General features: G+C 44.3%; 1 pseudogene; it reads right to left on the minus strand.

The window, feature by feature from the left end:
• Positions 1–433: 433 nt before the first annotated feature.
• LOC118615707 overlaps positions 434–17,664 on the minus strand; it is a 42,438-nt pseudogene continuing 25,207 nt past the window's right edge.

Genomic DNA, 17,664 nt, shown 5'->3' on the forward strand with positions numbered 1-17,664 from the left:
CCGGGTTCGGTTCCTGCTAAGGGCATGTACCTCGGTTGCAGTTTGTCCCCAGCCCTGGATGGGTCGTGCGGGTGGCAACCACTCAATGTGTCCCTTTCACAATGATGTTTCTCTCTCTCTCTCCCACTCTATCTGAAAAAAAAATGGAAAAATGACCTCGGGTGAGGATAAAAAAAAAAATCTGGGTCTGCTTATAAAAGGAGTTAACATGTTAAATAGAAATTGTTCCCCAGCTCTCTAAACTTTTTCTATTCAAATCATCAAATAAATACTTCCTTGGGTTTTGTAGTGACCCGTCCGGCAGGTCGAGCAATGAGGACTCTAGAGGGGGAGTGAGGATGAGGAGGGACAAGAAACACGAGAAATGGAGACAAGACAGGGTTCTGATCAAGTCTTGTTTATTCTGGGGAAATTCACACAATATATAGGGCAGGAAAAACAAGATCATTTGTTGTCAAGAGATAAGTTATTAAGTAACCACCCCGAAGCACGGGTGGAACAAAAGATTGAGTAAATGGTTCAAAATGCAGAGATAAAGCAGAGATATCCTGCCTTGGGGCAGGAGATGGCAGAGCAGATTTTAACAAAATGGATGCCATGCAAAATGTCTCCCACATTGTAGCTTTTCTTTTCTTTCCTTTCTTTTTTTCCTGCCTCAGATTTATTTGTACAGATAGCACAGGAGGACACTAGCTCCATGTAGACAGCAGCCCAGGGGTCAAATCAGTTCTTCCGTCCTCACGTCGGCAGACATAAGCCTCTATTGTGGAGCCTTTGTGGTGGCCTGGGCACCTTTGGGAGCGGGGGCCTGGACACCCTTTGGAGCAGGAGCCTGAGCTGGAGCAGGAGCCTGAGCTGGAGCTGCAGCTGCAGCTGCAGCTGCACTCGAAGCCTGGGGCTTGGTCTGAGCCTTGGCCTTGGACTTTGTCCAGCAGAGCCTGAGGCCCTTGGAGATGTCGGCATGAGCATGTTTCCCAAGCTTGGGGAGAGCAATGTAGGCAAGTCGACTGAGCTTTCGGCTGTTGCCCTTTGGGATCTTGGGCTTACCTCCTTGGGCTTTATAAGGGCCTTGATAGCCCTGGCACATGCGCTCATGGACTTGGCATTGTTGGCCTGCATCTTCTTCAGGCCCTTCTTGTTGTGCTTCTTGACAAAGTGCATGTTCCTTAGGAACTTGGGGTTTACCCCCTTAAGAGATTCATATCTCTGTGATCGCGGTTTCTTGATGACATTTCTGTGCCATTTTTGGGACTGGTTGTGCATGGTGTGGTTCTTGGACTTGTCCATCTCTGCACTGAAGCCCATGGCTCCTGAATCACCTGGGACTGGAAGAGAAAGTTAGCTTTCCTTTCTTGTAGTACATGGAAATAAGGAAAGTTGAAAGTTGCTATATACTATGGTCACCCATGACCTGCCTGAAATATCATGATTGCTAATGAAAATTAGCTTTAATAACACAGACACAGTTGAAAGAGAGAGAGAGACAGAGATAAATGAGAATGAACCAATTAATCACTGAATCACTGGCTTGGTTAAAATATTCCTGGACTCTGATTTCATATCTATCAGATAACCTTCTGAGGGCTGATTTGAGGTCTCAAGTGTCCAGATGACAGAAAAAGAGAGCTTTGGACAGTGAGCATGAGGATTTATTTGTGGAAACTGACATTCTAATTCTAAAATTAGGATAGAAATTATAATTAAAATTATATGGAAATTCAAAGGACCCAGAAAGCCAAACAATCTTTTTTTTTTTTTTTATCCTCATCCGAGGACATTTTTGCCTTTATCCTGAGATAGGAGGACGAGAGGGAGAAACAATGATGTGAGAGAGACACATCAAGTGGCTGCCACCCACACTGGGGTCGGGGACAACTGCAACCAACATACATGCCCTTAGCGGGAACCGAACCTGAATTTCTCTGGTCTGCAGGCTGACGCTCTAACCACTGAGCAAAACTGGCCAGGGCCCAAAGCAATCTTTAAAAACACATTGTTGAAAGATTTACACTACCAGCTATGGAGACTTACTGTGAGCTACAATAATTTTTTAAAAATTGCCCTGGCCAGTTTGTCTCAGTAGTTAGAGCACTGGCCCGCGGACCAATAAGTCACAGGTTCGATTCCAGTCAAGGGTACATACCTCAGTTGCAGTTCAGTCCCCAACCCTGGTCAGGGTCGTGCGGGAGGCAACCAGTTGATGTGTCCCTTTCGCGTTGATTTTTCTCTCTCTCCCTCCCTCCCACTCTATCTGAAAATAAATAGAAAAATATCCTTGGGTGAGGATTCAAAAAAAAGAAAATATGGTATTGGTGCAAGATTAGATAGAGGCTTCTGGTCAAGATGGAGGTGTAGATAAACACAGTACTAGAATCCTCACACAACCATATCAAAAATACAACTAATCTTCAGAACAACTATCATTCAGAATTGTCTGAAATCTAGCTCAATGGAAGTCCTACAACTAGGAAATTAAAGAAGCCACATTGAGACTGGTAGACGAGACAGAGGCACAGAGCAGGCTGGTCCCACACCCATGTGTGGCCTTTTTTTTGTTTTTGTTTTTTGTTTTTTGTTTTTAATCCTCACTGAGGATATTTTTCCATTTTTTTGTTCAGATAGAGTAGGAGAGAGGGAGAGGAAAAGAGAGAGAGAGAAACATCGACGTAAAAGGGACACATTGAGTGGCTGCCACCCACACAACCCAACCAGGGCCAGGGACCAGCTTCAACCGAGGTACGTGCCCTTAGCGGGAACCAAACCCAGGTCTCTCTGGACCACAGGCCAGCGCTCTAACCGCTGAGCAAAACCGGCCAGGGCTGTGTGGCCTTTTTTTAATCAGAAGGGGTATCTTGGCTGTGGAAGTCCCCCTGAAAAGCAAGGGTTCCCTAACTTCAGGCTGTACAAATCAGTGGGGGTTGAGGCTGAAAAAGATGGACTCTGCTGGAGTTCCAGACAGTTCCTCTCAAAGGGCCCTCACATGGACTTACTCGGACTCACTCCCTCTGAACTCCATCATTGGGGTAGCAATTTGAAAGGAACCAGGGACATATGGGGAAGAACTAAATTGTCTTGCATTAGGGCAAGGGCTTAGGGGCAGTTTACTCCCAGACAAAAGTGATGGCGGAGGCCACTGTTCCTTTGTTGAGCCCTCCCCACTTAGAACCCACAGGCAGGAGCCTTATCTGAATCTCTATCAACCTGGCTCACACTGTTTGCCCTACCCTGGTGATTCCCTGAGACACTGCCCCACCCAATTTGTGGGCTCGTCCAAGCTATTTCTAGTGATTTTTCCAAACAGCTGATCTCTCTTGGCTTATGCTTCAGACTTTCCTAAAATCTCTCAAACAAGCAGCAGCTAGCCTCAGTTTGCTCCACACCTCTTGCTAAGTGGCCCCAGGCCCAGCACTAGTGGCATCCCACCTAGGTTCACAGCTTGGCCTCTCCTGGGCACCTCCAAGCCCAATACAAATAGCAGCCATCTGCAGGTTGCTCAGTAGCTTGTCTGGGTGGCCCCAGGCAGGGTATAGGCAGTGGCTGACTTTGCACCTCACGGGAGGCCCCAGAGCAAGTGCACCCAGTGGACAGCTTCAGACCATGCAGGATTACAACCCTACCACCTCCACAAGCAACACCCTCAAGGGAAAGACTTAGTGAGCACCAAAGCCCCACTGAAGCAAGTCCTGCTCTGTAGGGTCGACAGCTGTACAGCAGCTCTTTCGCTGTAGTTACAGCTGGTCCTCACAGATGATTGGCCTGGGGATCAATCCTTCCAAGTAACACTAACAGCAATCAAGGCTTAACTACAACAGGACGGTGCACACAGCCCATGCAGGGGCATAGCTAGAACTTCCAGCTTAGGTGATGGGGGAGGCTGTGCCACTGGGCCCTACAGGACACCTTCTACACAAGGCCACTCTACCTAGTCCAGGAGACATAGCAGCTCTACTTAATACATAGAAACATATACAGGAAGCAGCCAAAATGTGGAGACAAAGAAACATGTTGCATATAAAACATAAAAAATCTCCAGAAAAAGAACTAAATGAAATGAGAATAAGCAAACTACCATATACAGAATTCAAAACAATGGTTATAAGAATGCTCAGGACTTTAGTGAGAACTTCAAGAAACTTAGTGGGAACTTCAACAGCATGAAAAAGACTTAGGAACCATAAAAAAAAAAAAAAAAAAAAAGAACCCCCACACACAGTCAGAAATAAAGGATACATTAACTGAAATGAAGAATAATATACAGAGGATCAGCAGTAGAGTAGAGGACACCAAGAATCAAATCAATGATTTAGAATATGAGGAAGCAAAAAGCACCCACTCAGAACAGCGGGAAAAAAAAAAGAATCCAAAAATATGAAGATAGTATAAGAAGCTTTTGGGACAACTCCAGTGTACCAACATTTATATCATGTGGGTTATGGAAGGAGAAGAGAGGGAGCAAGAAACTGAAAACCTGAGAGGAAGATGGTAGCAGAATAGTTGAAAGCTACACACACCTCCTAGCATCAAACCGGAGTTAAAGCTAAAAGTTAGAGCAATTAACCTGAATTAACAACAGAAACATACCTGAACTGAAGTATTATATCCAAGTATTGGGGAAACATTTTTTTAAAAAGAAGCTACACAGAGACTGATAGGAAAAGAGGAGACACAGAAAGGGCTGGTCCCTGCACACAGGGGCAGTGGCTGTGAAACCAGAGGAATATTGTGGCTGCAAAAGCGCCCCCAGAGGAAAGTTGGGTCTCAGTCTGATGTCAGGACCCCCAACCCAGAACACCAGGGCTGGGAAAAAGAGCCTGCATAACATTTGGCAGTAAAAATAAGCAGGACTTTGTCCATTGGAAAGAGGAGGGAGTCTGCTCGAATCCCAGCTGATTTCCTTAAAGACAAACACACAGGGACTTGCTCACAGGCACTCCCCTGGGGTTCTGATAGAGGGAAGGAGACTCAGGGCATAAGGAAGCCATAAGGAGAAGATATGGGTAGCATAGTGCTGGAGATTGGGAAGGTAGGCTTCTAAGGTCTCAGTCCTGAGCCAACACCCCACACCACCCTCAGACACCATCTCCCAAGGTTCAGCACTTCTATTCTTACAGCACCAGCTGGAGAAAATACACTAACCCTGTCCTTCAAGTACTGGCAACTCCACCCTGCAAAGCTTGAGTACAGCATAAAGGACTTTTGACTGTACCCAAAAGGGACCTGAGGTGTGCTTTTATTTCTGGAGAAACTAGACAGTCTCAGACAAACATTGAACTGAGTGGCTTGGGAACAGGAACCAATCTTCCCCCCTCCCACAGGGTAGGCAGGCACCATCCCCAGTAGAAGGGGCCCTGTTCAGTGGTCAGGCAGCTGCAGAGCTAGGGGGAGGTGTGCACTTTCAAGCCACCCTTTAGGATCCCTGGTGGGAGTGCTGCCAAGATAGAAAGCAAGTGGCTAACTACCTGTCTGAAGACCCACACCATATCCGCACAAAGGGCTGCCTGGATTTGCATTCCCCAAATCTGCCACCACCACTTTCAAAGCACAGTCCCACAGGGGGGAAGGAATTGCAATTCAAAACAGAGACATTTGAAGCCACTCCCTTTAGAGGCCTCCATCAGGGAGTGAGTTGCAGAGATAGAAGGGGTTGTCAAGCTCTCTCCCCTTCCAAGAAATGGTGCCACCCCAAGCAGATAAGGCAGCCTTGATCTATTCCTCCAAGCCCCACCAACACTGTCTGGCAGGTGCAGCCTCATAGGGTAAAGGGGTCACAATTCAAAACTGGGAAATCTGGAGTGACCCTCTTGGAGCTGCACCTCAGGAGCTCTGGTGAGATGCTACTGAGCTAGAAGGCAAGCACATACCTCCCTTCCTGAAGACCCAGGGCCTGCACCACCACCAACAAATGGCTGCCTGGATTAGCATTCCCAAAATCTGCTGGCACTGCTTGCCAAATGCAGTCCCACAGGAGGAAGGAAGTGCCAACCAGAACCCCCTTAGAGGCCTCCATCAGGGCCTCTAGCAGTGAGCTGCAGAGATAGAAGGGGGCGACAAACTCTAACACCTCCTAAGAGCTGACACCACCCCAAGTGGAGGGAGCAGCCTTGATCTATTTCTCCAAGCCCCACCTGCACCTTCTGGGTCACAGGGGAAAGGGGTCACAACTCAGAACTGTAAAATCTGGTATTGATCCCCTTGGAGCCTCCCTTCTGGAGCTCTGGCATGGATCTAGAAGAAGAGCAGCTATCTCCCCACTCGAGGGCTGAGGACTCATGCCACCCCAATCAAAGGGCAGATTGGATTTGCATTCCCAGATCCTGCTGGTCCAACCTGGCTAAAAGCACATCTTCTGGGGAACGGGGGTGGGGGGTGGGGGGGGCGATCAGAAATTAGATATTAGATGTGACTTCATTGGAGCACTCCAGCAGGGCCACTTGCAGTGCACTGCAGAACTAGAAGGAGGTGCACAGCTCTTTCTTCCCTCCCAAGGGCCAGTGCCACCCCACAAGGGGGCAGCCTTGTTCTCTTCCTCCAAGTCCTGCTGGTACACCCCTGTTGGTGCAGCCTCACAGGGGAAAGGGGACACAATTCAGAACTTGGAGCCTTCCCTCAGGGTCTTTGGTGGGACACCACTAAGCTAGAAGGCAAGCAGCTAGCTCCCTTCTTGAGGGCCAAGGACCCAAGTCACCCCAATCAAAGGGCCAATTGGATTTGCATTCCCAAATCATGCTGGCCCCATCCTGCTTAACTCATTTCCAAGGGGTGAAAGTTGATCCCACTCATGAATGGGCCCACAACTACCAGCTTCCACTACAACAGGAGGGTCCACATAATCCACACCAGGGACATTCCTAAAGCATTCAGATCAGGAGATCAAGGAAACTTCAACACTGTGTTCCACAGGGCACTTACTACATAAGGCCACCCCACAAAGACTGGGAGTCATAATAGTTCTACATAACACATGGAAACAAAAAGAGACAGCTAAAATTGGATGACAAGTAACACCCCCAAATAAAAGAAAAGAAAAAAGCTCCAGAAAAATAACTAAATGAAATTAAATCAAGCAATTTATCAGACACAGAGTTCAAAATAATGAATATAAACATGCTCAAACAATTTACTAAGAACTACAAAGAACTCAATGAGAACTACATCCACATGAAAGAAGGAATAGAAACTGAATAAGCACCAGCCCAAAATGAAGAATAGCATATCTGACATCAAGAATACACTGGCCCAGGCTGGTGTGGCTCAGTAAATTGAACATTATCTCACAGAATGAGAGGTCCCAGTTTGATTTCCAGTCAGGGCACATGCCCAGGTTGCAGGCTCAATCCCCAGTAGGGGGCACGCAGGAGGCAGCTAATTGACGTTTCTCTCTCACATTGATGTTTCTATCTCTCTTTCCCTTCCTCTCTCTAAAAAAACCCAAGAAACATATATATTTTTTTCTTTATTGATTTCAGAGAGAGAGATAAAAACATTGATGAGAGAGAACATCGATCTGCTGCCTCCTGCATGCCCCCCACTGGTGATTAGACCCACAACCATGGGAATGTGGCCTGACTGGGAATTGAACCAGTGACCTCTTGGTGCATGGGTCAATGTTCAACCACTGAGCCACACCAGCCAGGCATATTTTAAAAAAATAAATAAAAACATTTATATATTTTTAAAAGAATACACTAGAAGGAATTAAAAGTAAGCTGGATAGCCCTGGCCAGTTTGGTTCAGCAGTTAAAGTGTCGACCCTGTGAACCAAAGAGTCACAGGTTCTATTCCAGTTAAGGACACGTACCTCGGTTGTGGTTTGGTCCTGGTCAGGGTTGTGCAGGAGCAACCAGTCAATGTGACTCTTTCACATTGACATCTTTCTCTCTCTCCCCCTCCCTTCCACTCTATATGAAAATAAATAAAGATAAATCCAGGTGAGGATTTAAAAAAAAAGTAAGCTGGATGAAGCAGAGGATAGAATCAGCGATTTCAAACACAGGTTGAAAAAAACACCAAAACAGAGCAACAACAACAACAAAAAGAATGAAAGAGAACATGGATAGTTTAAGGGAACTCTGGGACAATATGAAATGTAAAAACATGTGCCTCATAGGGGTACCAGAAAAAGAAAGTGAACAAGAGATAGAGAACCTGCTTGAAGGAATAATCACAGAAAACATCCTTAATCTGATGAAAGAAAATGTTACACAAGTTCAGGAGGCAGAGTCCCAATCAAGATGAACCCAAACAGACCCACATCAAGACATATTATAATTAAAATGGCCAAGACTAGCCTGGCCAGTGTGACTCACTGGTTGAGCATAGACCCATGCACCAAGAGGTACCAGTTTGATTCCTGGTCGAGGTACATGCCCAAGTTGTGGACTTGATCCCCAGTGGGGGGTATGCAGGAAGTGGCCAATCAATGTTCTCTCTCATCAATGTTTCTATCTCTCTCTCCCTCTCCCTTCCTCTCTCTCCAAAATCAATGAAGAAAATAAGACTTCTGGTCAAGATGGCAGCACAGGTGAATGAGATATCACGTCCTCCCACAACCACATCAAAGTTACAACTAAACTACAGAACCATCATTCAAAACCACTTGAAATCGCGCTGAATGGAAGACCTACAACTACGGAATTAAAGAGAAATTAAAGAAGCAGCAACATCAAGACTGGTAGGAAGGGCGGAGGCGGACGGTCTGGTCCCACACTCACGTGTGGCGGATAAAAATCAGGAGGACACCACGGATGGGAAGGTCCTCTCTGGGAACTGAGGGGTCCCCGTCCGACACCAGGTGCCCAGCTCAGGGTTCCAGTGCCAGGAAGAGAATCCCCATCACTTCTGGCTGGAAAAACCAATGGGAACTGAGGCTCAGGGAGGCTGAGGTGGCTGGAGCCCCAGGCAGTTCCTCTTAAAGGGCCCATGCACGGACTTATGGGACTCACACCCTCTAAGCTTGGAGGGGAGGCAGCTCGAGGGGCGCCAGAGACATACAAGGAAGAACTGAGCTGTTTGGCACTGGAGCGAGGGCTGGAGAGGGGGCTTTCTCCAGGACAAACGTGCTGTCAGAGGCCTTTGTTCCTTTGATGAGCCCTACCCTGGAGCAGCAGACAGCTGCATTATCCAGGACTCCAGCAACCTGGCTCACACTGTTTGCCCCACCCTGGTGACTCCCTGAGGCCCCGCCCCACCGAACTTTCAGACCCACCCAAGATGTTGCCAGTTGTTTTACCATAGGATTGGCCTGTCTTGGATACTGCTTCAGGTTTTCCTAAATTCTTTCAAACAAGCAGCATCTGGTCTCAGCCAGCCCCATACCTCTTGTTAAGTAATACACAGAAACAAACACAGGGAGGCAGCCAAAATGAGGAGACAAAGTAACAGGTCTCAAATTAAAGAACAGATCTCCAGGGAAAGAACTAAGCGAAATAGAGATAAGCAACCTAACAGATGCAGAGTTTAAAACACTGCTTATAAGGATGCTCAATGAACTTAGTGAGGGCCTCAAGAGCATAAAAAATGACCAGTCAGAAATGAAGGAAGCACAGTCAGAAATGAAGGAGGCACTAAGTGAAATAAAGAATAATTTACACAGATTCGATAGTAGAGAAGGTAAAACCAAGAAGCAAGCCATCGATTTGGAATATAAGGAAGCAAAAAACACCCAATCAGAACAGCAAAAAGAAAAAACAATCCAAAAAAATGAGGATAGTGTAAAGAGCCTCTGGGACAGCTTCGAGCGTGCCAACATTTGCATCTTTGGGGTGCCAGAAGGAGAAGAGAGTGAACAAGAAATCAAAAACCTGTTTGAAACAATAATGGCAGAAAACTTCCCTAACTTGGTGAAGGAAACAGACATACAAGTCCAGGAAGCACAGAGAGTCCCAAACAAGATGAACCACAAGAGGTCCACACCAAGACACATCATCATCAAAATGCAAAAGGTTCAAGACAAAGAGAGAATCTTAAAAGCAGCAAGAGAAAGGCAGCTAGTTACCTACAAGGGAGTTCCCATAAGGCTGTCAGTTGATTTCTCAAAAGAAACTTTGCAGGCCAGAAGGGGGTGGCAAGAAATATTCAGAGTGATGAAAAGCAAGAACCGACAACCAAGATTACTCTATCCTGCAAAGCTGTCATTTAGAATCAATGGCTATATAAAGACTTTCCCAGATACAAAAAAGCTAAAGGAGTTCATCACCACCAAACCGTTATCATATGAAATGTTGAAGGGTCTTTTTGAAGAAAAAGATAAAATATATGAACATACAAAATGGTAATGAATACATATCTATCGACAATTGAATCTACAAACAAAATGAACATGCAGAACAGAAACATTCTCATAGATACAGAGAACATTTTGTTGGTTGCCAGATGGGAGGGGCGTTGGGGGGAATAGGTAAAAAATGTGAAGGGATTAAGAACAAATTGTTTGCTAGACTGACAAACCTCAAAGAGAAGGGGGTTGGTGGGTGGGAGGAAATAAACCAAAGAACTTATATGCATAACCAATGGACACAGACAACAGTGTGGGGAAAGGCAGGAGGGTGGCAGGAGTGGGGACGAGGCGATCAATGGGGGGAAAATGAGGAACATCTGTAATACATTCAACAATACAGATAAAAAAATTTTTAAAATAAAGAAAATAAAATTAAAATGGTCAAGGCTAAAGACAAAGAAAGATTCTTGAAGGAAGCAAGACAGAGAGTTAGTTACCTACAAGAGAGCCAACATAAGGCTGTCAACAGATTTCTCAACAGAAACACTTCAAGCCAGAAGGGATTGGTATGAAGTATCCAAAATAATGGCCCTGGCCAGTTTGGCTCAGCAGTTAGAGCGTCGGCCTGCGGTCCTGAGAGACCCGGGTTCAGTTCCCGCTAAGGGCGCGTGCCTCGGCTGCAGTTTGTCCCCGGCCCTGGTCGGTTGTGCGGGTGGCAGCCACTCGATGTGTTCCTTTCACATCGATGTTTCTCTCTCTCTCTGTTCCTCTCTCTCCCTCCCACTCTACCTGAACAAAAAATGGAAAAATGTCCTCGGGTGAGGATAAAAAAACAAAACAAAACAAACAAAATAATGAAAAACAAGAACCTGCAACCAAGACTGCTCTATCCAGTAAGGATATCATTTAAAATTAGGCAAAATAAAGAGCTTCTCAGACAAAATAAGGCTAAAGGAGTTCAGTACCACCAAACCAGCATCGCAAGAAATGCTAAAATAACTGTTTTAAGAAGAAACATATAGAGAAAGAAACACTGGCATAAAGAAAAAATAGTAGTGAGTAAGTACACATCAATAATAACCTTAAATGTAAATATACTAAATGCTCTAATCAAAAAACACAGGTTAGTTGAATGAATAAGAAAACATGACCCAATACATGCTGTCTACAAGAGACCTACCTCAGAACAATAAGTTCACACAGGCTGAAAGTGAATGTTTGGGAAAAAATATTCCATGCAAATGGAAACAAAATAAAGCAGGGGTAGCAATACTTATTTCTGACAAAATAGCCTTCAAAACAAAGATTGTAAAAAGAGACAAAGAAAGCCACCACATAATACTAAAACGATTGACTGAACAAGAGGTTATAACCCTTATAAACACACATGCGCCCAATACAGGAGCACTTAAATCCATGAAAAAAAATTTTGATGGATTTTAGGGTGAGATCAACAGAAATACAGTCATAGTAGGGGACTTTAACACCCCATTGTCATCATTGGGTAGATCATCCAGCCCCCCCCCCCCAAAAAAAAATCAACAAGGAAACAGAGACCTTAAATGATTCACTAGATATAATGGACTTGACATTTACAGAACATTTCACCCCAAAGCAGTAGAATATACATTCTTAAAGTTCACATGGAACATTCTCAAGGATAAACCACATGTTAGGACACAAAACAAGTCCCTAGAAGTTCAAGAAGATTGAAATCATATCAAGCATCTTCTCGGACCACAATGGCATGAAACAAGAAATCACTATAAAAAAACTATAAAAACATTCAAACACATGGAGACTAAATAGCATGTTATTGAACAATGAATGGGTTACCAATGAGATTAAGAAAGAAATTTTTAAAAAAAACTTCCTGGAAACAAATGAAAATAAATACACAACAACCCAAAATATATGGGATACAGCAAAAGCAGTCCTGAGAGGAAAGTTCATACCATTACAGGAATACCTCAAGAAACAAGAAAAAACTCTAATAAACTACCTTAACACTACAACTAAAAGAGTTAGAAAGAGAACAGTCAGAAAAGCCCTGAAGAAATAGAAGAAAGGAAACAATAAAGATCAAAGTGGAAATAAATTATATAGAGGCTATAAAAACAATACTAATGACCAATAAAACCAAGAGCTATTTCTTTGAAAAGATGAACAAGTTTGATGAACCTTTAGCCAGACTCACCTAGAATCAAAGAGAGAGGACCCAAATAAATAAAATCAGAAATAAAAGCAATACAACAACTGACACCACAGAAATACATGCCAACAAACTGGACAATCTGGGCAAAATGGACAAATTCCTAGAATCATACAATCTCCCAAAACTCAATCGGGGGGAATCAGAAAACCTGAATAGGTTAATAACAACAAATGAAATTGAAGCGGTAATAAAAAACAAAAAACAAACAAACAAAAAACTCCTAGCAAACAAAAGTCCTGGGCCAGATGGATTTACAGACAAGTTTTACCAAACATTCAAAAAAAAAAAAAAAAAATTTAACACCTAATTCCTTAAACTATTCCAGATAATTCAAGAGAAGGGAAGACTACTAAGCTCTTTTCACAAGGCCAGCATTATCCTAATTCCAAAGCCAGATAAAGAAACTACAAAGAAAAAAAAAGTACAGGCCAATATCCCTGATGAACATAGATACTAAAATCCTCAACTAAATATTAGCAAATCAAATCCAGCAATATATTACAGAGATCATACACCATGACCAACTGAGATTTATTCAAGGGATGCAAGGCTGGTACAATATTTGCAAATCAATAAATGTGATATATGACATAAATAAAATGAAGGATAAAAAGCACATGATCATAACAATAGATGCAAAAAAAGCATTCAATAAAATCCAGCACCCATTTTAATAAAAGCTCTCAGCAAAGTGAAAATTGAGGGAACATACTTGAATATAGTAAAGGCCATATATGACAAGCCTACAGTAAACATCATACTCAATGTACAAAAACTAAAAGCACTTCCCTTAAGAACAAGAACAACACAGGGTTGTCTGCTTTCACCACACTTATTTAACATAGCAATGGAAGTTCTTGCCATAAAGATCCGATGAGAAGAATAAAAGGCATCCAAATTTAAAAACAGGAAGTAAAACTGTCATTATTCACAGATGACATGATATACATAGGAAACCCTAAGGACGCCACCAAAAAAACCCTACTAGATTTAATAAATGAATTCAACAAGGTAGCAGGATACAAAATTAACACCTGAAAATTGATGACATTTTAACACACCAATATGTATAAAATGAACTCTCAGAAAGAGAAAGTAAAAAAAACAAAAACAAAAACAAGTACCATTTACCACTGGAAAAACAAACAAAACAAAGAAACCTGGGAATAAACTTAACCAGAAGGTAAAAGACCTGTATTCAGAAAATTACAGGACATTGAAAAAAGAAATAGAGGAAGATTACAATCAATTGGAAGAATATACCATGCTCATTGGTTGGAATAATTAACATAATTAAAATGTCCATACCACGCAAAGCAATCAATGTAATTTCTACTAAAATGCCAACAGCATATTTCACAGAATTAAAATAAATATTCAAAAAATTTATATGGAACCTAAAAAGACCCTGAATAGCTGCAGCAATCTTGAGTAAAAAGAACAAAGTTGGAGGGATCACAGTACTGGATATCAAACTATGCCACAAAGCCATGTAGTCAAAAGAGCCTGGGACTGGCATAAGAGCAGTCATATAGAACAATGGAACAGAACAGAGACCCCAGAAATCAACCCACACTCTTACTGCCAATTAATATTTGACAAAGGAGGCAAGGGCATAAAATGAAGTAAAGATAGTCTCTTCAATAAATGGTGTTGGAAAAATTGGACAGATACATGCAAAACAATGAAACTAGACCACCAACTTACACCATACACAAGAATAAACTCAAAATGGATAAAAGACTTAAACATAAGTCTCAAAACCATATAAATCCTAGAAGAAAACATAGGCAATAAAATCTCAGACATCTTATGAAGAAGAATTTTTGCATATAGAGTGCTCAAACAACTCAACAAAAAGAAGACAAAGAACCCAATTAAAAATGGGCAGAGGAACTAAATAGACACTTCTCCAAACAGGACATACAAATGGCTAAGAAACATATGAAGAAATGCTCATCATCACTAATCATCAGAGAGATGCAAATTAAAACAACAATGAGGTATCACCTCACACCTGTCAGAATGGACGCCATCCACAAATCATCAAACAACTGTTGGCGAGGGTGTGGAGAAAAGGGGACTCTAGTACACTGCTGGTGGGAATGCAGACTGTGCAGCCACTATGGAAAACATTATGGTGTTACCTTGAAAAATTAAAAATTGAACTGCCATTTGACCCAGTCATCCCACTTCTAGGAGTATACCCTAAGAAGCCTGAAACACCAATCAGAAAGAATATATGTACCCCCATGTTTGTAGCAGCATTATTTAAAATAGCTAAGATCTGGAAACAGCTATCAGTAGACGAATGGATGAAAAAGCAGTGGTACATATACACAATGGAGTACTATGCAGCTGTAAGAAAGAAAGATCTCTTATCCTTTGAGACGGACGACATGGAGGGACCTGGAAAATGTCATCCTAAGTGAAACAAGCCAAACAGAGAAAGACAAGTATCATATGATCTCACTTATTTGTGGAATATAATGGATATAATAGTCTGAGGAATGGGGTAGTCCCAGAGACATGGAAGTGGGTACAGATTGACTATCCCCAGAAGAGGGGGTGGGGGGAGAGATAAACCACAAAACTTATATGCAAATATGCATGAACAATGGACATGGACAACAAAGCTGGGGAGAGGGTGGGGAGGGAGGAGGAGGGGGAGTCAGTGGGGGGGGAAAGGAGAAACATCTCTAACAAAAATTAATTAATTAATTAAATTATTATTATTATTTTTTTTATCCTCACCCGAGGACATTTTTCCATTTTTTGTTCAGGTAGAGTGGGAGGGAGAGAGAGGAACAGAGAGAGAGAGAGAAACATCGACGTGAAAGGAACACATCGAGTGGCTGCCACCCGCACGACCGACCAGGGCCGGGGACAAACTGCAACCGAGGTACGTGCCCTTAGCGGGAACTGAACCCGGGTCTCTCAGGACCGCAGGCCGACGCTCTAACCGCTGAGCCAAACCGGCCAGGGCTAATTAATTAAATTTAAAAAAAAAAGAATTTTTGCCAACACATCTCCTAGGGCAAAAGAAACAAAGGAGAAAAAATTAAAAATGGGACTACATCAAACTAAAAAGCTTCTGCACACCAAAAGAAACCAAACTCGAGATAAAAGTAGATCTTGGGAAGGACAGCAGTGGGCAGGATTGAGTGAGGGTGAGTATGTGAGAGTGTGAAGGAGTGTGAGTGAATGTGAGTGTAGATGAGCAACTTTAAGCAGTGCAGAAATGTGGGGCAGAGGGTTCCTGTGCTGTGGACGGGAGCAGCTGGCTACACAGTAAGTGGCTTATCAGGGCACTTCTTGCACAGCTGGAAGGCTCCACCATTTTGGAAGATCCCTGGTCTTCTCTGGGAGGAGGCAGCAAGGAGCAACTAGGGCTGAGCAACCTGAATCCACCAGTGTACCTTGCACCATCAACCAGTGGACCCCTGTGTCAACATAGACCAGCACACAGTAGCGGAGCTATCGAGGTACCTGCTATGGTAGCCGCAACCAGCCTGGAGCTGAGCACCATCACCCACAGCAGCAGCCTGATCAGAGCCAAGCACCACCCTCAGCAGCAGTACGGCCAGCTTGGGAGCCTAGCACTTTCCCCCACAGCAGCAGTGACTGGGAGGGAGTGGATCCCCACCCCCAACAGCAGCAGAGGCTCGGAAGCCAACATTCATCCCCAGGCAGCAGCAGCACAGACCAGCAGCTGAGACCCATCCCAGGCAGCATCAGCAGAGGCTGATCAGGAGTGGTGCCCCAGCCCAAGCAGCAGCAAAGTTTGGGCAGCTGAGACCACCCCTGACAATTGCAGCAGCAGATTTAGAGTGGAGCCCCTCCCCCAGTAGAAGCAAAGTCTTGGGAGCTGAGCATCCTCAGCCCCCAACAGCAGCAGAGGATTGGGAGCTGAGAGCAGCCCCTGGCAATGGCAGCAGCAATAGCAGCACAAACTGGGAGCTGACACTTGCTCCCAGCAGCATCAGCAGTGACTGATCAGGAGCTGAGCCCTACCAGGGAGCAATGCACCCAGCAGCGCACCAGTAGGACCCACGCACCCCACCAGCACCTACCACGACAGACCAATACCAGCCGCCAGTTGTCCATCCTCTAGGACCTACAGCAGGCAAGAGGCACCACACACTAAAACAGTCTGGGAGACAAAGCAGCCTTATTTGATACACACTGACCTGCCTACACATTCCAACATCCATCACCGGGCCTAGAATTAACAGACTGCTAAAATGTGAGATAAATAAACAACACCCAAATAAAAGTAAAGTAGGAATCACCAGAAAAGGAAATACATGAAATGGAAGAAAGCAATTTGTCAGATAAAGAATTCAAAGCAATGATTTTAAGGGTGCTCAAGCAATTTAGGGAGAACTACAAGCAACTTAATAATAATTATGAAAAGCTCAGTGGAAACAACATCAGCTTAAAAAAAGAAGTAGAAGCCATGAATAAAAATCAAGAGGAAATAAAGAATGACATAGCTGTTATGAAAAATACCTTACAAGACTTCTGGTCAAGATGGCAGTGTGGGTAAACGCAGTATCATGTCCTCCCACAACCAAAGTTACAACTAAACTACAGAACAACCATCATTCAAAACCTCCTGAAATCAAGCTGAATGGAAGTCATACAACTATGGAATTAAAGAAACAGCCACATTGAGACTGGTAGGAGGGGCGGAGGCGAACAGCCTGGTCCCACACCCACGTGTGGCAGATAAAAATCAGGAGGACACCTCGGCTGGGGAGGTCCTGAGGACTGAGGGGTCCCCGTCCCACACCAGGCACCCAGCTCAGGGTTCCAGTGCCAGGAAGAGAATCCCCATCACTTCTGGCTGGAAAAACCAGTGGGACCTGAGGCTCAGGGAGGCTGAGGTGGCTGGAGACCCACGCAGCTCCTCTTAAAGGGCCCACGCATGGACTCCCTCTAAGCTTGGAGGGAAGGCAGCTCGAGGGGTGCCAGAGACATACAGGGAAGAACTGAGCTGTTTGGCACTGGCGCAAGGGCTGGAGAGGGGGCTTTCTCTAGGACAAACGTGCTGTCAGAGGCCTTTGTTCCTTTGGTGAGCCCTGCCCTGGGGCGGCAGCTGCCATATGGGACTCCAGCAACCTGGCTCACACTGTTTGCCCCACTCTGGTGATGCCCTGAGGCCCCACCCTACCCAACTTTTAGGCCCACCCAAGCTGTTGCCAGTTGTTTTACCATAGGATTGGCCTGT

This window comes from Molossus molossus, unplaced genomic scaffold, assembly GCF_014108415.1.
Source record: "Molossus molossus isolate mMolMol1 unplaced genomic scaffold, mMolMol1.p scaffold_m16_p_4, whole genome shotgun sequence".
NCBI lineage: Eukaryota > Metazoa > Chordata > Mammalia > Chiroptera > Molossidae > Molossus > Molossus molossus.